General features: G+C 44.0%; 2 pseudogenes; both read right to left on the bottom strand.

The window, feature by feature from the left end:
- Window positions 1-1924: 1924 nt before the first annotated feature.
- LOC134374028 (N-formyl peptide receptor 2-like) lies at window positions 1925-2945 on the bottom strand (annotated as a pseudogene).
- Window positions 2946-9443: 6498 nt separating this feature from the next.
- The window catches only part of LOC134371873 (N-formyl peptide receptor 2-like), a 58198-nt pseudogene continuing 43325 nt past the window's right edge, over window positions 9444-24316 (bottom strand).

Here is a 24316-nt window from a genome sequence, read left to right as displayed (position 1 = left end):
AATTTCCAAATTCTGATTTTAAAAAAGTAGCTACAAAATACCTACAGCAAACATTTTACTTAGTGGTGAAATAATAAAGTTTTCCCCTTACTATACACTATCTCATCTAAGCCTTGCAAATTTCAATCACTCTTCCTTCTTTCTTGTACTCTTTTACCACAACCACATCCACCATTTACCTGAAGGTACAGGCCAAGTTCCCAAAACCAAAAATGACAACCATAGTAGCTTCATTGTCTTTTTCTTTTTTTTTTAGTTGATTAATTAATTATTTTTACTTTTTTTTTACATTCTAAGATGTTGTGGAGCAGTTGGGGGGAGGAGGGAAAGGGGATAGGGATAGGGTGGAAGGAAGAGGAAGAAGGGAGAGAAGGGTTGTCAAGGCTCGTGGCACCCCCCCTCATTCCAGCGGGGGAGCCCAGGGGTCTTCTCGTGGTGGCTTGGTCATTGCTGGGCTGGATGCAGCCATTGGTGGGTGTGGCTGAGGTCCTTGGCCTTTCCCCACCCTGGCTTGGGAGCCTGGGGAGCTTCCAGTCCTTCTAGGTTTTATAGGTGTTCATTGGTGGTGCTAGACCTTTACTGGTTGACATCAGAATTTTGTCTCTGATCTGTGGGTTTTTTCATTTTTTCTTTCAGTTCTGTGTTGGATTATTTACTATTTCCAGCACTTAAACTCTGCACAGGAACTAATTTGTTGTCCTTTGCTTACTTCTAAAATGGAGGAACTTCCTGTGGCAACCAGTAATTGAGCCCTGTGGTTGAGCTAAATTTTTGCTTTGCTGCTAATTCCCTGAGGAAGGCTTTTTGTGCAGCTCAGTTTTTAATTGTTGACTTTGGGTCTTGTGAAGTCCAGTACACATGGGTTGTAGGGAAACTCTGGTCTGGGCCTGAGTCTTTTCAGAAGACGGCACCCCCTGCAGATCTATACTCCTGATCAGTCTCCACTGAGTGGTCCTGTGCTGACTGGGGGGCAGATCAGCTGTCCATGCTGTACTCCTGTGTTCCCCCAGTGGGCCCATCTCCTCCACCCCCCACATGCCAAACACTTCTCAGGGGAGGTGGGTGCACTGGGCTGGGTCACTTGTGATGACTCCCTGGCCCCTGAGTGGCTCCTTTTTTCATCTGTCTGTGGCCCCTTGCTCCAATATGGGTCCACAGGATCCTTGTCAGTGGTTTTGCAGGCCTGGGGTCCACCAAGGCCCTCCTCTCCCTTGCAGCCTCCAAACAACTTCATATGAAGGGCACAGCTGTGGCTCTTGCTCCTTGTGCTCACCAGGGCTATCCTTGAAATGGCCAAGGGCTCAAAATGGTCAGAGCGGTCCCTTCCTTCTCTCATCTCAGTTTCTCCCACCTTTATGGACTTTGTAGTTCTCTCCTCCTCTTCCCCTGAATTCTAGCAGCCTGAGCTTGGTAGTCATTGCATTTTTAATAGTTGTGAATTGGTCGATTGTGGGAGAGAGTGGCACTAGGGACCAAGAATGGCACATTTTAGGAACTGAAAAGGTAGTCAGTGTGGCTGAAGTGGAGAGTGAGGGGGTGTAGTAAGGAACAAGATGAATTGGGAGAGGTAAGAGCTAGAACTTGTAAAGCGATAATAAGGATTTTGGATTGTATTCCAGGAGAAATGATAAGCCATTGAAACTTACCATTAGTAGCCCCAGCTTGGCTGTCATTATTTTTTAATAGTTGTAAATTGGTTGATTGTGGGAGAGGATGAGGCTAGGTGCCATCTGTTCTGTCATCTTGATCGGAAGATCATTGTCTTTTTCTTACCCCCAAATCAGGGTGCACAGAAGTTTTTTTCCCAGTAGATACTTGAGCCACTCATACTTGAGCAGCTCAGCATGACCCAAGGTTAGGTGAAGAAGAAGCTGGGATCCGGGTAGGACAAGGCAGAGCTCAAAAATCTTTCTGAGTTCCTTTCTCACATTTCCTGTAACTCTGCCTCCGTAGGCGGTGAAGCAGAATTGGTTTCTGTGTCACTGGTTTGGGCTTAGTCCTCACTCAGGGCCCTCTTCAGAGTAGCAGGCAGGGAGTGGATCAGTCTCTCTTGGAATTTCTGGCCCATGAAGACATAGAACATTGGGTTGAGGCAGCTGTTGAAGAAGGCCAGGGAGTAGAAGGATTTTGTGCTTGCCATCGAACAATATCTCTTTAAGCCAGGCTGTCATTAGGAGGGAAATCAGTTCACAGGGGAACCAACAGATAAAGAAGGAAGCCACAACAACAGTCAGAATCTGTAAGGGGCAATTGTACTTAATCAGGACCTTTTTTGGAATCTTGGCAGAGATGAGCCCATAGCAGATAGCGATAATGGACATGGGCATGCTGAAGCCAGTTGTGAACTGGATGATCACCGTGACCATAAACATGGCAATGCACACCTTCAAGATCTCTTCAGGTGTCACCCCATAATGTAATGTTCAAAGTACGGTATGTATCCCCTTCCTCAGTGTGTACTGTAGTCACAAAGATGAAAACTGGACTAGGGCAAAAATCCAGACCCCACTAACTACTTTCTTGGCCAGACTTACGGTACAGTGTTTCTGGGACCTAGATTGGATTCAGGACACAAATACAGCAATCCAGAGCAATGAGAGCGATCAGAAAGACAGTTCCATACAGGGTTGTGTCTGCCATGAAATGAACGGACTCAAAGAGGAACCAGCCAAAAGGCCATTTTTGTTGCATGGCCTTTGAGACAATGAGAAATGGTAGGGTGGCAGTGAAGAGAAGTCAGCTAAGGCCAGGTTCAGGTAGCAGAGGGTGGTGACCGTGCGTGTCATCTGGAATCCAGCCACCCAGATCACAAGCCCATTGCCCAGGACACCGAGAACAAAGGCGACCCCAAGCACCACCAGTGAGAGCATCAGCACAGTGTAGACAGCAGACTCATGGAGCACCTCTTCATATTCATTCAGAGCAGTGGAGAGGTTGGTTTCCATCTTGACCAGACCTGAAACATTTCAACAATGGCCATTTCTCACCTGTGGAACCATCATACAACATCTCTATTCATAGCCCACACCAACTTCTACTATATCTCCCACTTCAACCAAGAGACCCACTCTTCTGAGTCTTGTAGTCAGTGATACTATAAAACTGGCACTGTCTCAGATGTTCTTTTGGGTAAGTGTAGTTCTCCATATTCTCATAATTATTAATATGGATTTTGCCTATCAGAATGATTATTTTACAAAGAGGATTACAAGGCCCCTGTCCAGAAGCAGAAATACTAAACAAAAGGTGTAGAGACAACAAAAAATTAAGAATAAGCAGCTTCCACATAGAGAGGAAAGCACTAGATGCAGAATCAGTAGGTTCAAATCAATTTCTACCCATGACTCAATGCAAAAATGCTGGCAAGCTCTGCAACCTCTTCCAATGCCAGGTTCCCCAGCCCCTGTTCCTCTCCACTGTGAGAAACTTTTGCCTATTGTTTAGTTAGTATTCTAGTTAAAGTTTTAGGGTTTAGCTTGAGTTTATAGTTGAAGAGAATCTTGAAGAATTAGTTGCAATATGGAGTAATATGTTACATTCTGTGTATCCTGTGCTGAAGGAAGTCAGCGAGGGGGCGCTATTTCTACTTCAAGTCTCTGTTTTTCATCGTCCCTGTATGATATATAGTTCTTCTCTGTTTGGGATGCAAAGAATGTTTGCCCATTGTATAGATTTAGTATCCACTGGGATAATCAATATGAAAGCAATAAGTTTTGTTAATATATGAAATGTTCTCGTTAAGAGGCCATGCATTGTGTTAATTGCTATATATGGGATCAAGTTTAATCTACATAGTAGCTATAAAATTTTTGCTATTTTTAGTTTTTATAAAAATAAATTGATGTTCAGAGTACTTGTGAAATCCGCTGAAGGTAAATAATATGAGGGTTCTCCAAAAAATTCATGGGAAGATTCATATTATCTTTCAATTTTATTTTTCTACAAACTTTTTGAATTACCTTCATAGTGAAAAAGAACTTCAGTTCAGCTTGGTCTGACTTCTAAGTTCTTCCTACATGATACCAGTTGTGACAGATGTTGGTGGTTGTCCATCCAACATCTCTTTCCACGTCCTTCTTTGCTAACCAAACCACAATTTTGTTTAGTTACTCAGGAAAGTTGCTCACTATCCACCTTCGGATGTAAATCCTGATCAATCTAACTAGTAACTGGAATCCCTTTTGCTCTGCCAGGGATCACTTTACTGGTGGACATATGACTAGATGCTGGATGATAATACCTTGGGAAGATACTCTGGGGAGCTTCTGGGACCAATTTCCTTGCTTTCAAAAACAAGAATTAAAAAGAAAATGTAGTCCCTGACTCTGGACCAAGTCACATCCACAACCATTGTATCCAATTTCAGCTACAGATCTTTGTGACCCCTATGTCCATGTACTGATCAAACTTCTCTGTACAGTGGTCTGTGAGATATATCAGAAAGTTCTAGGATATCTTTTAAAATAGTTATTCATCAACTTCACCCTAGAATTTTTTTGCATAAAATCTAGGATGATTTTCTATTGCCACAAAAATTTAAGAATCATCATACCCTAGGCTATTATGTCTCTATGAGAAATAATTCCTGAGCACTATTGAATTTAACACTCAATAATATTATGAGGCAGCCATTACCATTCCTCTTTTACCAGGGGGAAATTGTGGCCAAAGGTTTTTAGTAGTTTTTTAAACATTATTCCCAGCCAGTCAGTGGAGGCCCCAAGATTTAAAAACCATATATAACCAATTCCAGAGACACTGCCTTTGCCTGTCTATAGCAGTCTTTGAAAGGGGTACCTATAAGGCTACCTGGATATGACCATACCCTAGTGCAATGGTGTTTCTTCATATTTTTCTTTCTCAGTTTCTTCTTTTCTTTCTGTCTTTAACAGTCATTTTCACTGAGGTCTTCTGTGGGACATTGCTAGGTATAATAGAGGCAGGGTTTCTCAACTTTAGCACTACGGACATTTGGGGCTGGAAAATTATTTTTAATAAATGGGGGACTGTTCTATACACTGTAGGATATTTAGCATCATCCCTTGTCTCTATCTTCTAGATGGCAGTAGTAACCTCTTCTTCAGTTGTGAGAACCAAAATTGTCTATAAACATTGTCAAATGTCCCCTACGGGGCAAAGTCACTCCTAGTTGAGAGTCACTGTGAGAGTGTAAAGACTAAAGGGCTCTGGAGTCAGATAGCTATGTGTTCTACTCTCATCTCCAACACTTCCCTAATATGAGTGTTAGGTAGGATGTCTCTTTGAGCTTCAGTTTCCTCATCTGCAGAATGGGGGCAGTAATGTGGTGAAAACTGACTTGAAGGTGAGGATTACATGAGACTAGACATTTATAGGCCAGACAGAGTGAATATTTAACAAATGGAGACTCTTGGTCTTTACCAGGCTTTTTGCTGTTTCTGGGCCATGCATTGCAGAAACTCAAAATCAAGTCAAGAACAATGCTCATAACAATAGTAGCTACTACTTATGAACATTGTCCACATGCCAGGAGCTTCTCTTTTAACTCTCAGAATAACTCATCTCGTAGACTTTTGTGGGTTGCATGTGTTAATATGTGTAAAGCAGTGAGCACCCTCTGAGATACTGTAAACATTAAATAATATTAGTTATAACTAGTGTAACCATCATTCAGAGGAGGAAGCTAAAACTTAGGTTAGTTACATTAATTGTTTAAGGCCCCAAGTGAGAAAGAGGTAGAGACAGAATTTGAGCTCAGCCAGACAATCTCACTAGAGTTATGCTGTTAACCTCCTCCCACCCCATATTTTCTCAACAGACTCAGGTTCACTCTACCCACCTTCAAAATTCTACAAGGCATTTAGCAGATATGACATACTCTTAATCTCTAAATCATTAATTTTAAAATGTTGATACAAGGAAGCATGATTGTGCAATGACACAAGAGGACAGGCCAACCAGGCAAAGTTACAAAATTATGGGGCCATCCCATCTTAGTTGCAAGGTGGGGAAGAGAACATGTGAATCACAGGTGATACTTGTACCATTATGATGGCTGTTATTTGGCAAGCCCCTAGTATGCGCCAGTCACTCTACATTTTATCCTCTTTAATTACAACATCTTTGCCTTGGGACAAATATCATCATCTTGTAATGCAAGAGCAAGTGATGTCTTAGGGCGAATGACCTGCCTGCTGTCACAATTATTAAGGGGTGCAATTGAATTTATGGCCACAGATTTTAGATGGAAACTTAGGACTTCCTTGTTAGCCTACTCTACTTCTCTAGCATATTTGCTTTTCCATGCTTTAAAACAACTTTAAAGCATTCTGGTTCCTTCTTTTAGTCCATCCCCTTTCTCCTCAAACCACCTAACTTCCATCACTATCTACCCTCAGCCAATGCCCTTGACTGATATTTTAAAGAGAAAATGGTCACAATTAGATGTGAAATTCTTAGCCTTCCATGACCAAATACTCCAATTTACCTGCACCTGTGACCGTGGATAAAGAGTTCTCTTTCATTCCAAAGACTAACATCACCACTTTTGCTTCAGATCCCTCTCTCTTTCTCACCTTCCCTGTAAGAACCCAAATGCCCCAAGGGATCACACCGAGGAATGTAAGAACCCAAATGCCCCAAGGGATCACACCCTGATCACATAAGTCCTTCTCAGCCACACCCCATCATGGCGCTTGTTACCCTTCTCTTCCATACTCTCCTTCCCGCTGGCGCGAATCGCACACCAATCAGCTCACCCCAAGCCCCATGCGGTATGCTAAGTAGGGATTGTATTTTAAGCCAATCAGCCTTCCCTAAAAGCCCTATATATATGTGTGTGTGCCGCCTAATAAACGAGCTCTCTCCAGTGGATCATCAACTGGTGTCGACTCTTCCTTTCATTTGGTGCCAAAATCCGGGATGGAGCTTCTCTCGAGCGGCGACACTTTTCGGATCGCAGTGGCAACATCTTCCAAGTCGCCCCTCAGGGCTCCCTCGAGCTGTAACACTTTTCGAATCACAGCGGCAGCACTTTCCAAGTTGCCCCTCGGGAACTCCGTCCCACCAGGACTGGCCTCCGTTCCACCACTCACCATTGATGGTCCACCCTCGTCCATTCTTTTCGGCGCTGGCTCCTTCCACTCACCACCAGCTCATCATTAGGTAAGCCCCCTTTCCTAAAGGGCACCACCCCTTTTTCAGGCTACCACAGGGAGTCTAGATCGTCCGGTAGCCCCTAACACCAATACCCCACCCCATCACGGTCTTCACAACCACCATAAATTCCCAACTATAACAGGTTCCAAAGCCCCGGTAAACTTTTACTTTCATTTTTGGAGGTTAAAAGCCCCATTCTGTTCTCTCCTTCACCCTCCTGTCCACCACTCTCTTCTCTCCACTTCCAGGGTCCGGGACCCTATCAGAAAATCCTGGCACTAGGTTCCTTCAGGCACCAGGCTTTTGCCCTAGAGAAGTGGAGGTCTGAGTGACGACCCACACCTCCCTTCTCTTCTCCTGGTTCGTACCTGAACCTGCTGGGACGGACGTGACCTATTGGGGACGCCCTCTAGGATCCCACCTTTCCCAACCGGCTGAAGGATCTGTCCTATCACTAAATCTCTGTCCGATTTCTGTCTAAATTCCCATTAAGAGACCAGAATAAGCACTTTCTCCTCCTCCCTAGGGGACTCTCCACTTCAATGCCTTCTGAAAAACCTCACCAACCTTTCCCTCAGGCCAGGTATTGAGCCCAAACTCCTCACCAAATTCTGTACACAAGATTGGCCTTATTATCCTTTAGATAATCAAAACACATGGCCCCCTGAGGGCACACTAGATCCTAACATTCTACGAGACCTCTTTAACTACTACCAGCACCTAAAAAAATGGAAGGAGATCCCCTACATCAAGGCTTTTTGCCTCTTGGCTCAGAACCCTGCCCTCTGCTCCTCCTGTGCTCCCTCTCAAGTCCTTTTAGCCTGTCATCCGTTTCACCTTCTGCACCTCCTGCACCATCCACTCCCCCATCTTTACCCTCACCTACTCCTGACCCACTAAGCCCCCCTTTCACCCATTCCTGAGGACCTCCCCCCGCCCCTTTAACAATCACCCCACTATGTGAGGTAGCTGGGGCTGAAGGAGTAGTTAGGGTCCATGTTCCCTTTTCCCTAGCTGACCTTACAGAACTAGAAAAAGGACTAGGCTATTTCTCTACCGACCCTACCACCTACATTAAAGAATTCCAATGGATCCTGCAGGCCTACAGCCTCACACATCACTACATCTTAATAATTGGCCTCAAAAAATCGGCTCAGAAGGTCGTCAATTTCCAAAAATTCAAGAAATTGTCCAAAAAAAGGAGGAAACTCCCTCCGAGTTCCTCAATAGATTAACTCAGGCCTTTCAACAATACACTAACTTAGACAGCTGGCATGTCCTTACGACCTATTTCCTGGCCCAATCCTACCCCGACATTAAAACTAAACTTAAAAAATTAGAGCATGGTCCTGCAACCCCTCAGACCGAAATCCTGTCAGTGGCCTTCAAGGTTTTTCATAATTGGGAGGAGGAAAAAGAACATCAAAAACAAAAGGCCGACCACGCCAACTTCCAGATGTTGGCCCAGCTTATCAAACCCCCTGGGCGCCCTCCCACAGCCTCCACCTCTAAGCCTCCACCTGGAGCCTGCTTTAAATGTGGAAAGGAAGGGCATTGGGCCAAGGCTTGCCCCACCCCCAGGCCACCCACCACTCCTTGTCCAAAATGCAAAAAGAAGGGACATTGGGGATCTGATTGTCCCCTTGCCCGAAGGGGTGAGGGACCAACTGCCCCACAGTCCCCCGAACCGTGGACACCACCTACGGTGGGCCTCGCTGAGGAGGACTGAAGGAGCCTTGGGCCCTTCCCGACCATCTCTATAACAAAGCAAGAGCACAGGTTATCCATGGTTGTGGACGGCCACCCAATATCTTTCCTCCTAGACACTGGAGCCACCTTTTCGGTCTTAAGGGAATATAAAGGCCCCACCACCTCCAGCAGCTCTCCTATAGTCGGGGTAGGAGGTAAACAATTCTTTCCCCCAAAAACCCCTCTTTTAACCTGCTGCCTTCAAGGCACTCAATTTGTTTTCTCCGATTCCTTTCTAGTCATGCCACAATGCCGCGTCCCTTGTTGGGTCAGGACATTCTATCACGGCTTCAAGTCTCCATTACTTTGCCCCTGTCCTCTTCCTCTTCCCCCATTTCCTTCCTCCTAGCGCTAGTTCCCAAGATCCTACTAATTCCACCCCTCCAAAGAAGTCCTTACCCATGCTAATGCACCCTGTTAACCCCACATTTGGGACACTGCCAGCCCCACTCTGGCCCAGTGTTCCCGTGTACACATAAAACAAAAAGACCCCTCCAAATATATTTGTCTCAGTATCCATTAACCACAACAGCCCTCCTTGGGTTAAGCCCCATCATTCAGGCAATACCCCCATACTCGCTGTAAAAAAACCTAATGGCGCCTTTCATGTCGTCCAAGATCTCCACCTTGTACCTATAAAAACAGTTGGACCCCACTGTACAAGGCTGGGCACCCTGTCTAAGAGCCCTGGCAGCGAAGCAGTTACTGCATAAGGAGGCATCCAAATTAACATTCGGGGCACCTCTCACCATTCTCTCACCACATCACCTTAAAGACCTCCTTACCTATAAGGCTCTCCAATCCCTCCCACCTTCCAGAATCCTAACCCTCCTATCCTCGTTTCTGGAAAATCCTGCCCTATCCTTCACTACCTGCCCACCCCTAAATCTGGCCACCATACTGCCTATACCAGATTCCCCCAACACCCCTTTGCACAGCTGCATAGAAAGCCTTCAAAATTTTATACCTTACTGCTCTTCCATCACTGAGGGACCCCTATCTCACGCTGATCTCACATGGTTCACGGATGGGTCCTCATTCAAGGAAGGAAACACTCATTACGCAGGGTATGCCATAGTCTCCGTTGATTCGGTTATAGAGGCCCAACCTTTACCCAAGGGTATTACGAACCAGCAGGCCGAACATATCGCCGCCACGCGAGCCTGCGTTCTAGCTGAAGGAAGAACTCTTAACTTATACACTGACTCCAAATATGTCTTTCATATACTTCTCTCTCATGCCGCCATTTGAAGAACGTGGTCTGCTTAACACCAAGGGTAACACAATCACTAACACAGCTTTAATCTCCACATTAATTGAGGCATCCCATTTACCTTGTGAATTAGGAGTCATTCATTGCAGATCCCACCAGAGGGACGATTCCCCAATCACTCGCTTGAATTGTAAGGCTGACCTCGCTGCACGCACTGCGGCACGGCACCCACAGACACAAAACCAACTTCCCATTCTTCCATACGGCTCCCAAGGTTCACAGATACCCTCTCAGCCTCAACCGCCTAATGATGATAAATCCTCTCTGTTTCACTTGCTACGTGTTTCACTCTAGCCCTCAAGCTTTCCTCCTCATGCACAATCTGCCAGCGTACCAATCCTAACACCCCTCTCAAACCTGGGCCATACCCCTCCCACCAGGCCAGAGGTCTCACACCCACGGCCGACTGGCAAGTCGATTTTACGCACATGCCTTCTGTCCGGCGCCTCAAATACCTCTTGGTGTTTGTTGATACCTTTTCAGGATGGGGAGAGGCATTCCCAACATCCAATAAAAAGGCCTCCACCATAGCCCAGACTCTCCTTTCCCAAATCATCGCACGATTTGGGATGCCCACTTCCATTCAATCTGACAATGGATCTGAATTTACCACCCAGGTAATACAGAAACTCTCCCAGTCACTCTCTCTCCCCTGGCACTTACATTGCCCTTACCGACCTCAGGCATCCGGAAAGGTAGAGAGAACCAACAGAACCTTAAAGGACATACTAACTAAATTGTCTCTGGAATTACACCTTGATTGGGTCCGTCTTCTACCTCTTGCTCTACTCAAGACCAGAGCTCTCCCAAAAAAGCCCTCCAATCTTTTCCCTTTTGAAGTCATGTATGGTAGGCCCCTCCTACCCCTGGGGATCACAGCAACTGAAGGACCCATACCACCCACCATGGCCTTACCCTTGCTCTCCCACCTTCGCACCGAATTATGGAAGTACCAGGACTGGCTACTTCCAGATCCGTCACTTTCCAATAAGTATTCTACACTTCCCCGGAACCCAAAACCCCCCTAACCCCTAAGTGGGAAGGCCCATGTCCTGTCATTCTTTGCACTCCAACTGCTGCTAAACTTACCCTGCCAGGTAATCATGTTACTCCATGGATTCATATTTCCAGACTGAAGTCTTACACTCAGGATCCGCCCTCGGCCACTGAGAACTCCAATAACAAGCTGCAAAAGAACTTAACACACCATTCTTTTAAGTGTATCCCTCATCCTACTGACCCTTTCAAACTCCGCCTATCCCAGACCTCAGCCTTACCCACAATTCCGGAGACATGAACCTTCTCCTTGGCCTTCTCCCGTTCTTTTAATTTCACCCAGGGAGCTTTCAGGCCCCTCTGCTAGCTCCCCAGGGTCACCCATTTACACCTGGCAACAGATCATTTCTGAAACACTCATCTTTTTCTCTCTCTCCCGGAAATGTTTTTCTCTCATGCAACCGCTCCTGGTGGCCGTCCCCTTAAACGCTTCCCATCCTCAACCATTTATAACCACACCGTCGCCCCACCAGGCTCTTTTTCTGGTGCAATGGAACCCTCTCTACCTCCATTCTGCCCAATCTTACCTCTTTAGCTCAGGTCACCCTCCAAAACCGTAGAGCACTAGACCTCCTCACCACAGGAAAAGGAGGTACTTGCATCTTCTTTGGGGAAGAATGCTGTTATTACATCAATGAATCTGGTCTAGTAGAAACAAACATCATCAAACTCACTGACTTAGCTTCCAGCCTACAAACCACATCCAGTTCTAACCCCTTTTCTTCTTTTATCTTAAACCCTATCCTAACTTGGATTTGGCCCATTTGGGGACCTCTAATCATTATCCTCATAACCTGCCTTTTCTTGCCCTGCATCATTAGGTTTCTTCAAACCCAAGTGGGAAAAATCTCTAATCAGGCCTTTAACCAGCTTTTGCTTAGAAACTACCAGCTTCTAGGTACCGATGAACCCCCCACCTCATCTCGTGAGCACCTCAGCCGATGCTGAAGAGACACCACCTTACAGAGGAAACGCATTCCTACACGCCCTTGCCACCGAGGCCTGGCTGCTCCCTCCAGTCTCCAACTACGAACAATGGAACTGGTGCATATTCGACTTGTGGCTTCAAGGAACGTTTATGGACTTTTCCCCTTTTGAAATTACTTGTTTCTCCACCCTCCTTTGGGGTTTCATAATGGGTATTTATGTACCTTTCTCCCTTTGCCCCCCCACAACACCCCAGTTCAGCAGGAAGTAGCTCGATGACTTCAACACCCCCTTTCCTAAAACAAGAAAAAGGGAGGAATGTAAGAACCCAAATGCCCCAAGGGATCACACCCCGATCACATAAGTCCTTCTTGGCCACACCCCATCATGGCGCTGGTTGCCCTTCTCTTCTGTACTCTCCTTCCCGCTGGCACGAATCGCACACCAATCAGCTCACCCCAAGCCCCATGCAGTATGTTAAGTAGGGATTGTATTTTAAGCCAATCAGCCTTCCCTAAAAGCCCTATATGTGTGTGTGTGTGCCGCCTAATAAACGAGCTCTCTCCGGTGGATCGTCAATTGGTGTCGACTCGTCCTTTCATTCCCAAGAACTTTCCTCCTGCATTTTTCCTTCTCTCTTTTGCAACCTCCCCCACAATATTTTCTTTCTATTAGATCATTCTCACTTTCACATATACATTTGCATATCCCCTCCCTTTAAAAGGAAATCATCCTTCACCTATAGTCCTTTCCAGCTTCAGCCCTACTTCTCTGAAGAGAACTCTTTCTGTAAAGAGAATTCACAGCCAAACTTTAGACAGAGTTGTCTATAGTTGCTCACTTCACTTCCTCATCTCATGTTTTCTCATGAACTCACTTCATACTGATTTCCAACCTCAGCACTCCACTTAATGAGCTCTTCTCGAGGATGCTCATGACCTCCATGTTGACAAATCCAGTGGTGCCTTCTCAGTTCTTATCCTGATATCTCAGTGACGTAGGACTCATTGGATGCCTTCCTCTTTCTTAAGACATTTTTCTTATGCCATCAGATGGTAAAATGTACACACAACACCCTTATAGATCACTTGACCACCTCTTTTCAATCAAATTTACTATTTTTTTCTGCTTTAAACTTGACTCTAAATTTTGGGGTATTCCTCAGCTTGTACCTGCTACCCTACCTCCCATCTTCTCTATATAGTCTTTTTGTAGATGATATCATTTAGTCTCATGGCTTAAAATATCATACTGAACTTTTATATAAATCAACAGCCTTGGCCTATCCATGGAGCCCTCAACTGATATAATCAACTGACTTCTTGACATCTCCCATGGGAGTCCCATGGGCACACCAGACCTAGTTTTGCCCAAACCAAACTACTGAGTGTCCCATCCTCCCAAACCCACCACTGGCCCCATACTCTGTATCTATTTGGATAAACATTTAGTTCTTCAAGCTTAAAATCTGGAACTTATCATTGATTTTTTTTTTCTCTTGCCACCCAATCCAATCCAAGTTCTATTGATTCTATCTTCAGAACTTGCTGAAAACACAGCCAGGATCATCTCCATCATCAGATCCCTTGTCCATGGCCCTTGCCTGGCCTATATATTTGCACTAATCTTGTAAATAGCTTTCTCCTCCTCCTAATCCCCCTTCCCTAAAATCCATTGTTCAGACAGAAGCCGAATAATCTCTTTTGTTTTATTTTGTTTGTTTGTTTGGCAGCTGGTGGGTATGGGGATCTGAACTTAGGACCTTGGTGTTAGAAGGCTATGTACTAACCAAGTGAACTAACTGGACAAATAATCTTTTTAAAGGACATAGAAATTAGAATGTTATTTCAACACCCTCTAGGGGCTTTCATACTTCTAACTGAAGCTTACCAAACACCCCTGGATAAACCCTGTCTATCCTTCATACCTCATATATCCACCCTTATCTTATACACTGTGTTCAACCACACCGGTTTCTTTCAATTTCTTGAACATGTCAAGCTAATTGGCATCTCCGGAATTTTGCATTCTGTATTTCTTCTACCTAGAATGCTCTTTCTTTTAAGCTTCCCACACCAGGCTCTCTGAATATTCATATCTCAGCTTAAATATTACATTTTCAAAGAGGTTCTGCCTGACCCACAATTCAAAGTAGCTACCATAGGCAGAGCTTATCTCACTAGATACTTCTCTTGTTTATTTATCCATTCATTTATTTTCTATCCTAAATACCTTCTACACTAGTATATAAGCTCCAGAAGACTACCAAGTTCTTTCAGTGTTATATCTCTAGAGTAACACTGTTCAAAAGAAACAAAAGGTGAGTCACAAATGCCAGTCACATATGTGACTTACAATTTTCTAGTAGCCATGTTACCAAAAAAGTTTAAAAAGTGTGCAGGAATTAATTTTAATACTATATTTTATTTAACCCAATATGTGAAAAAGAATATTATTGCCACATGTAACCAAAATAAAAATTTTTAATGAGAAAGTTTACATCCCTTTTTTCATATTAAGTCTTCAAATATGTTAGGTCCATTTATTATAGCACATTTCAGGTCAAACTAGAAATATAGCAAAAGCTCAAGAGCCATATGTGGCAAGTGGATACTATGTTGGTCACCACTACTATAAAGTTTATGAGATGGCTTTCAAACAATAATTTCAAAGTTGTCAGACCCCAACTTACCACCAGCTGAGATTCTTTTGCTGTGGTTTCTTTCTGGCTTCCTGTGGAGGAACTCAGGCTCTAAGGGCTTGCCAAAAGACCAAATTACAATAAATTTAGTTTAGTGATCTTAATTGGCTTTATTTGCAATTCTAGAACCAAGCAACATCTCATTCTAAAGAACAGAATGAGTGGTTTGATGTGCTGAGCAAAGGAAGTTGATTTTATAGGTAGAGAAGGGCTGAACAAAGCAGAAACAAAGAAGGAAAAGCAGATTAGTCATTTTTAATTCACTGTTTTTGTAAAGCGGGAGCAGAGAAACAGAACAAAAGAAAAATATCTGATTGGTTGATGTCAAGTTACTTCAGATTACTTTCTTTGTTAGCATTAAAGCATAGGGAACTTCCTTATCATGTCAACTGAAACTGGCCTGTTTCAGAATTTGCCCATTATCTTTGCTTCCTAATTTCTAAGAAGGTCAGATAAACAGCTTAGTTTTGGTTTGGTGATGTGGAACTTTAGTATGATTGACTCCATTTTGCTTCCTGGTAGTATGGCTCAGTCCAAGTCCAGAAGCCTCACAACCAGGTGAGCCAGTGGTGTGATTCTCAGCCTGAGGTCTAAATCCTGAGAGCTGGGATTGCCCCTGGTGTATGAAGAAATCTATTACTAAAAATATTTTTGAAATTAGGTAATTCTGAATCTGAACAAAATTGAGTTGAATTTAACCCTTCCACTCCTCCCATCTACTGTTTTTCTTCCATGGGCTTCTTGAACATGACCACAAATGGCTGCCACTGCTCCAGACGTCACAGCCACATGACCTCTCATGGCGGAAGGATGAAGAAAGACAGAAAAAGTGACTTTGTTCTCATACTTCTCTCATATAAGGAAGAGAAATCACTTCCAGAATCTCTTCAGGACCTCTTTTATCTTTCATTGGCAGAACATGCCATCTCTAGATCAACCGTGGCCAAAATAAATAGATAAGTAGGGCATGTGGTGGCCCAAGAGTGTGGGAGCTGTGCTGGGGCCTCTGCCCAGTGATGACTGACTGGGCTTCACTTGTACAAGCACATTACCTCGCAACCAGATGGCAGGTGCCACCCATGAGGCATGAGGCATGAGGTGAGGAAACATAATGTGCAAAGGCCCAGAAGCCACAGGGAATACGGGATGGAGCCAGGGGAAGCCAAATCTAGCCACAACCAGGTAAAGAGCACACCAAAAGCATCATTTTCAAACGGGTAGCCCACCATAGCCACTGTAATTGCCACTGCTGCTGCAAAAATGGCTAGTATCTAGCCACTGTGCAGATGTCATGCCAGACTCTCAATTGCACTGACAAAAGAAGAGGCACCAGCAGAACCAAAAAAAAAAAGAAAAAAAAAAAGAAGAGGTCCTTTCTCTCCACAAAGCACCCTCCAGAGTAATAGAAGGAGCATCTGCTTTATGATAATAGGAGAGGACTTGATCACAGCTGTCTCAGTCCTGGATAGATCATCTAGACAACAAATCAACAGAGGAGCAGTTAATCTATCAGATGGAGAGAGCAAATCTATGGTTATCGGAGGAGGGAGGGGGAGAGAAAGGAGGGGGGAGAGATTGGATAAGAGGCATAAAGAATAAGTATGATTTGTAATAATGACTATTCTAATAATTTTTTTTCAGCTGGCTAATATGGGAATCTGAACCCTTGAACTTGGTGTTATGGCATTGCACTTTACCACCTGAGCTAACCAACCAGCCTAAAATTTTTTTAAATGAAGAATTATTGTGGTATAACATATGTAGTCAAGTGCACAAACCTTCCATGGCATTGCACAGGTGCACACACTCATGTGCTGACCGCCTAGATTGAGATAGAGAGAAATGCCAGCTCCCCCGAGCCCCGTGCAGTCAGTTCCTCTTCTCCCCTTCCCCGGGTCCCTGTGGATCAGACTCTGTCACCAGAGAATCCTTTTCCCTGTTCTTGAGCATCATATAACCAGAATCATGCAGCGTTTAGTCCTTTGCATCTGGCTTCTTCCTCTGAACGTGATGTTGGTGCGCTTCACGCATGTGGATGTGTGTGGTTCCATGCATTCATTCATACTGTGCTGCAACATTCCATTGTAGGAACAGGCCACCAGCTGTTGTTCATGGGTCCTGTTATTGATGAGTTCTATGGTTTCTAGTTTGGAGCTGTTATGAATAGTGCTAATATGAGCTTTCTCGTATGTGTCTTTTGGTGATCGCATTTCTCTTTGGCATATGGTTGGAAGCGAGATTGTGGGGTCTGAGGCTGTGCACATGTCCAGCCTCAGGAAATACTGAGATTTCCACAGATTACTAGAACGTTGTATCAATGCACACTCCCTGCACACTCCCTGCAGCAGCGATTGGGAGTCCCGGTTGCCCCCATCCTCACCACACTCGGTTTTGTCCTTTTTATTTTGCCTCTTCTGATAGGTGTGTTTCAGAGGGCTGTTCATTTGAAGGTGACAGAGGTCAGGGGTCACTAGGGATGCTTAGGTCACAGGCTGTGCGGTGAGTGTGGCCACTCATGAAACCTTCTGTGAAGAATCAGTGGTTGCAGGGCTTTTAAGATCAGCTCTTGTCCAGTACAGGATCCTGATAGAATGTATAAAATCACCTGGAGTCTGTGAGAAACGCAGACTCTTGAGTCCCACCTCACACCCACACTATCAAGACCTCTGGTGATGGGGCCTAGCTCAGGATATTTCTGCAAGCCCCAGGGGACACCAGAGCAAACACATATGTGACAACCACTGTCCAGAGTTCTGTAACCTTGAACTTCGTGCTTAACCTGTCTGGCCACAGGTTCTTTGTGTGTAAAATGGGCACAGTAGCAGTACCTACTTCATAGGATGTTTTTGAAAATTAAATGAGCTCATATTTGCACTGTGCTTAAAACAGTCCTTGCCATCTAGCTAGCACTCAATAAAATTTGGCTGTGAAATTCTGCCTGGCCCAAGGGAGGTTGGCACCAATGTTGCCTGACACATGAGTTCCTATCATGGTTGGTTTTGTTGGAACCTGTGGAAAAGCTTCCACTGACTTCCAGGCAAATCTTCGAGGCTGGGGGTCTGGGGGAGGCAGACTGTCACTCCAGGACTTTCAGGGCAAGGGGCCCTCCTGGCACTTATCTCTGAGAAGTGGCCCCACAGCCAGGTCCCTCACTCTCAAGGAGCTTCCAGCACTGCCAATGATACCTTTCCCTGGTTTCACTTTCAGTTTCTTGGAAAGGGCATTCCATCCACACCCCAACCCCCTCCCCTCAGCCCCCACCCAGGCACTGCAGGCACCAGGCATCTCATGGCCAGTCCTAGGCTGGCAGATAAGAAATGGGCCTTGTATCATACACACCTGGGTGGGGCAGTCCCCCTCTGGGAGGCGCAAGATGACTTAGCACAGCAATGCCAATGGTCATAAAAGACTGGAAAGAAGCTGGGTGCTCAGCAGTGTGGAAGTGGAAAGGTGAATTACACTACGTCCGTACCATAACCCATGTTTCAGCTTGCATGTGCAAGTGTTAAAAGCAAGGGCCAGGTCTGCATGTAGAAAATGCTGCCATTCAGCTATTATCAACGAGACAGAAAGTAACAAATGCTGGCAAGGATGTGGAGAAAAGAGAACTCTCCTATGCTGTTGGTGGGACTGTAAATTAGTACAGCCATTGTGGCAAACAGTATGGAGTTTCCTTAGAGAACTAAAAATTAAACTACCTGTGACCCAGCAATCCCACTACTGGGAATATACCCAAAGGAAATGAAATCAAGATATCAAAGAGACACCTGCACTCGCGTGCTTATCGTAATGCTATTGACAATAGTCAAGAGATGGAGTCAACCTAAATGCCAATCACCAGATGAATCGATTAAAAAACTGTGGCATATATACACAATGAAATACTGTCATTTGCAGCAAAATGGATGGAACTGGAGACCATCATGTTAAGCGAAGCAAGTCAGGCACACAAAGACAAACAATGCATGACATCACTCATATGTGAAATCTAAAAAAAAAAGTGATTTTCATAGAAGTAAAGAGTAGAATAATCGTTGCAAGAGGCTGGGGGTAGGGAGGGGAGGGGGAGAAGTGGTGGACTAACTATGCTATCTACCCTAAGTGAATCATTGTGCAGTATATGCATGCATTGAAACAACATACTGTACCCCACAAATATGTGCAAATGAATGTCAAAATAAGTAAATAAGTAAATAATAGATAAGTAAATATAAATAAATAGTTTGCCCTAACTGGCTTAGGCCAATCATGATTGATCTCCTAGAATGGTGTCACATTGCCACCTGAATAAAATGGAATTTATTTATAAAAAATAAGGGGTGGTAAGTATTGTACAGGTACAGCCCCCTGAAGAGGTGCTGCCTTGCTGGATCCTGAAGATACAGAGATCAATCAGACATAAATGCTAACCCGGAAAAGCTGAGGATACGGATGGACAGATGAGAGGGTACAGTTCTTAGTCACAGTAGAGTGGGGGTATATTTAGTGATAGAGGATGCTGGTTCATTATGGGATCCCCAAAAGGAAAAACAATCTCAGACTGACAAGGTCTTGGGTCACTTCCTGGAGGAGATAACATCTAGGCTGAGTCTTGTAGCCTCACGTAAGATAAGGGAAAAAATGTTTTGGTTTTTTTTTCCCAGGTAGCAGTAAGTAAAAGTGCAGAGGAAAGGGGCCAAGAAATATAGCAAATTACCTTTTTTTTTGGAGCATAGGTTATGAAGCAGGGAGCAATAAGTGATGAGCCTGTAAAGGGTGGCAGGGACATCTCTTGGAGGGTCTTGAATGCTACAAGAAGGACTTGGAATTCTTAAGAAAATGAAAAATCATTTAAGTAGGAGAGAGATTTGTCAGTATGTGATCCAGAAAAATATTGTTCTAGAGTCCTGCAGGGGGATGGACTTGAGAATGTTCCCAATTGGAGGCAGGGATCTGAGAGTGAAAAACATTGCAACAGAGAAAGGTAAACTTGTTGAAGAGTTACCCAGGGGTGAAATAGTGTGATAGGGAGGAGGTGTGGTTTGGGAGAAGATTGTCCAGGCTTTGTAGACCAGCCTTGGAAACTGGATGGCTGTGGGACATAAGAAAGAATGAGGGCTCTTTATTAATCCCCCAATCATAAAGTTACTGTTGCTGCATCATAAACCACCTGCTATGGTCTGGATGTTTGTGTCCCATGCCTAGAGTCAGGCATGTTGAAATCCTAACCCCTAAGGTAATGGAAGTGAAAGGTGGGACCTTTGAGAGGTGATTAGGTAATGAGTCTCTGCCCTCATGAATAGGATTAGTGTCCTTTAACAGAGGCCTGAGGAAGCTTGTTTGTTCCTTGTACAATGTGAGGATACATATTAGATACTCTTTATGAGGAACAGGTCCTCACCAGATGCTGAATCTGCTGGCACCTGGATCTTGGGCTTTCTAACCTCCAGAACTGTAAGCAATACTTTCATGTTGCTTATGAATTGCCCAGACTAAGGTATTTTGTTATAGGAGCCCAAATAGACCAAGAGAAAAATTGGTACTGAAAAGTGGGAATGTTCCTATAACAAATACCTCAATATATGAAAGTGGATTTGGAACTGAGTAGTGAGCAGAGGCTGCAAATGTTTGGGGGTGTGTGCTGGATAAAGCCTGCATTGCTATGAATGGAGCATTAACAAATTCTGGGGAAGGCTCCAGAAAAGAGAGCTATAGGAAAAGCCTTAATATTCTTGGAGATTACCTAAGTGGTCATGATCAGAATATTGGTAGAAATATGTAAATAGAGGTTATTCGAATGAGGTCTCATATGGAAATAAGAAATGTTATTGGAAACTGGAGGAAAGGCCATCTTATAAAGTTGCAAAGAACTTGGCTGAATTGCATCTGTATCCTAGTGCTTTGTGGTGGGTACAACTTCTAAGTGATAAAATAGAATATTTGGTGGGGCAAATATCTAAGAAAAGTGTTGAGAATGCATCATGGTTTCTCTTGACTGTTTATGGTAAATTGCAAGAAGAGAGAAAGAAATTAAGTACAGCAATTATAATCAAAAGGGAAGCAGAACCTAAAGATTTGAAAAATGATCAGCCTGTTAAAGATGAGAAAATACGTTCAGGTGAGAATACCAAGGGTATGGCCAAGGGAACATTTGATAAGGAGATTAGAATGGATAGAAAGCAGCCAGATGCTATTCATGAAGGCAATTGAATAATGACTCTAAAGGCATTTCAATGATCTTCTGGGTCTGTCCTGCACATCACAGGCCCAGGATGCCAGGGCCTTGGGTACAGAATGATTGCAAGTCTCAGTTCCCCACATTCCAGTGCAGCACTTCTTGGCCACCCCAGCTGTGACTTAAGCAGGCTCAGATATGGCTCAGGCCACCCTCTGGAGGGCACAGGTGGTACGTTTATATGATGTCATCTCTACCAGTGTACAGAATGCATGAGCTGTGGGGCTGTGGCAGCCTCCACGCAGATTTTGAAGAGTGGAACGACCTAGAATCTTAGGCATGTGACCTAGGCAGAGGGCTGCCTCCAGGGTGGGGCTACCACAGACAGCCCCCACTAGAACAATGCCTAATAGAGCCCTGGGGGAGGGGTTGCTCCTGAGTAACCCAAGAACTGTAGAGACACCAGTGTGCCAGCTTGAAAGAGTTGCAGGCACCTGAATTCAATTTCTAAGAGCTGCTGTGTGGGCTATGCCCAGCAGAGCTGTGGGTATGGGGCCCAATCCCTGCACGAATGTGTCCAGAAGGTGAGACACGGAGTCAAAGAAGATTATTCTCAGGATTTAAGATTTAATGTTTGCCAAGATGAGTTTTGGAATAAGTTACCTGTTTCTTTCTTGGAATCAGTTACCCCTTTGTTCCTTCTTCCTATTTCTCTCTTTCAGAATGGAAATGTCTATTTTATGCCTGTCCCACCATTGTATTTTGGAAGCACATAACTTGTTTTTCACAAGCTTACAGATGGAGAGGATTTGCTTCAGGATGAGTCATACTTTGAGTCTCACTCATATCTGATTCAGATAATATTTAGTTGAGACTCTGGACTTATCCTTTTGAGTTGATGCTAAAACAAGTTAAGACTTCTGGGGCTACTGGGATGAAATAAATGTATTTTACATGAGAGAAGAACATGGATCATGGATTTTGGAGCGGAAGGGTAGAATGCTATGGTCTGAATACTTGTGTTCCCCCCAAATTTATGGCAAATTCCTAACCCCCTAGGTCATGGCATTAAGAGGAGGGACCTTGAGAGGTAATTAGGTCATGAAGGCTCTACCCTCATAAGTGGGATTAGTACCTGTATAAAAGAGGCCTAGAGGAGATACCTAGCCCCTTCCACCCCATTTACCATGTATGGATGCAGGAAGAAGGTAGACACTGAATTGCTAGACACTGAATTGCTGGTTTCTTGACCTTGGACTTCCCAACCTCCAGAACTGTGAGCAATACATTTATGCTGCTTGTAAATTACCTGGTCTAAGGTATTTTGTTAAAATATCCTGAAGAAACTAAGGCACTATCCCAAAACATAGTGATGTAAAACAACCATTTTATTATGCTCATGGAGTATGTGGGTGTGAAATTAGGATAAGGCACAGAGGAGAGGCTTGTCTCTGCCTCAAAGATTCTAAGGTTTGGGGAAGACTTGAAGGCTGGGGACTGGAGTCATGTGGAAACTTCTTTACTTACATTTCTGGTACATGAGTTGAAATGACTCAAATGCTGAACTAGGCTGGGACTACCAAGCAAAGAGCCTACACACTGCCTCTTCAGCATGGCAGTCTAAGGGAAGTCAAATTTCATTCAAGATGGCTGCCTTCCTTCAGAAGAAATGTACCAAGAGAACTAGCAGAAGCTTCATGGCCTTATCTGACATAGCCAAGAAAGTCATGTGGCATCATTTCTACCACATTCCACTTGTAAAAGTAGTCCCAACCTCATCCAGATTCAAGAGAAGAGGGCATAAACCTTACTACTCATTGGGAGAAATGTCAAAGAATTTTGTGGCCATTTTTGAAAAACTACCACACTGGGGTTGTTGGGTAGATTTGGAGGCCATCATTGAGATGGGAACCCATGAGGAGAAGCAGAATGTATTAGTTTGCTAAGGCTCCCATAACAAAATACCATAGACTGAATGACTTAATAATAGAAATTAGTTTTCTCAACAGTTCTAGAGGCTGGAAGTCCAAGATCAAGGTGTCAGCAGAGTTGATTTCTTTTGAGGCCTCTTTCTGTGGCTTGTAAAATGGTGATCTTCACCCTGTGTCTTCACATAATTGTTCCTCTGTGCTTGTTTGTCTTAATCTCCTCTTTTTATAGACACTAGTCATATTGGATTAGGGCCCTCCCTAATGGCCTCATTTTAAGTTAATTACCTTTTTAAGGTCCCTCTCTCTGAATACAGTCACACTCTGAGGTGTGGGGATTTAGGGCTTAAACATAAGAATTTGAGAATGGGACACTATCTATTTCCATAACACAGAGTTATGGGAGAAGGTGATGAAAGCAAATGCTGGATATTAGTTTGAAGAGACCAATGAACCCCAGATGATGTGTCTGGAGCTCAAGAGAAGAGACTGAGCTGGAGACAGAGATTTGGGGATTGTTGTCTGAGGCATGGTTGAAGCGTTAAGCATGGATAGGTTTACCTAGAGAGCATGTAAAATAGGAGATAAAGAGATTTTATTCTAATTACCAGAATATAAATAATGTGTTGCACAAGAATTTAAGCTATGTGCTTTGCATCAGTTATCTTATTTGTTCTGCTACAAAGAGACTTTTGTAAAAGTTCTCAATTCACAGATAATGTTACTGAGACTCAGTGCAGTTAAATTAAGGGTCAAATCCAGCCCACCACCTGTTTTATTTGGCCTGTGAGCCAAGAATTGTTTTCACATTGTTCACTGGCTGAAGAAAATCAAAAGAAGAATATTTTGTGACATCTAGAAATTACACAAAATCCAATTGCAGTTGTCCTTAAATAAAGTTTTATTGGCTCACAGTCGTGCTTACCATTTACATATTGTCTACGGCTATACTTGTGCTATGACGGCAGAATTGAGTAGCCGTGCTGAAAACCCTATGGCCTGCCAAACATAAAATATTTACTATTTGGCCCTTTAGATAAAATGGTTGTGGACCGCTGGGTGAAATGGCTTGTCCAATCACAGAAATAGTGAACAATAGGCCTGGGATTCCAGACTAGGCAATCTAGCTTCACTGTCTCAGGTCCCATGATATACTAGAGCCTTTGCTGCTCAAAGAGACCATATCAGATGTTTCAACTATTAAAAAGTCAAAGATTTTTGCAGTACAGGCAGAAATTTCCCCCACCCAGGTTATCCCAATACTACTTCCACTTCAGCTTTACACATTAGCAATGGAGCCACACAAGAGTGGAAGTCCATTTTGATACTTTTCCTCTTTTCTTCACCCTGGCCGCTTTGGGCCACACACACCTGCCTCCATTTATTTTTGC

The sequence above is a fragment of the Cynocephalus volans genome, chromosome 3 (assembly GCF_027409185.1).
Source record: "Cynocephalus volans isolate mCynVol1 chromosome 3, mCynVol1.pri, whole genome shotgun sequence".
Lineage (NCBI taxonomy): Eukaryota > Metazoa > Chordata > Mammalia > Dermoptera > Cynocephalidae > Cynocephalus > Cynocephalus volans.
This window is presented reverse-complemented; position numbering and strand designations above follow the sequence as displayed.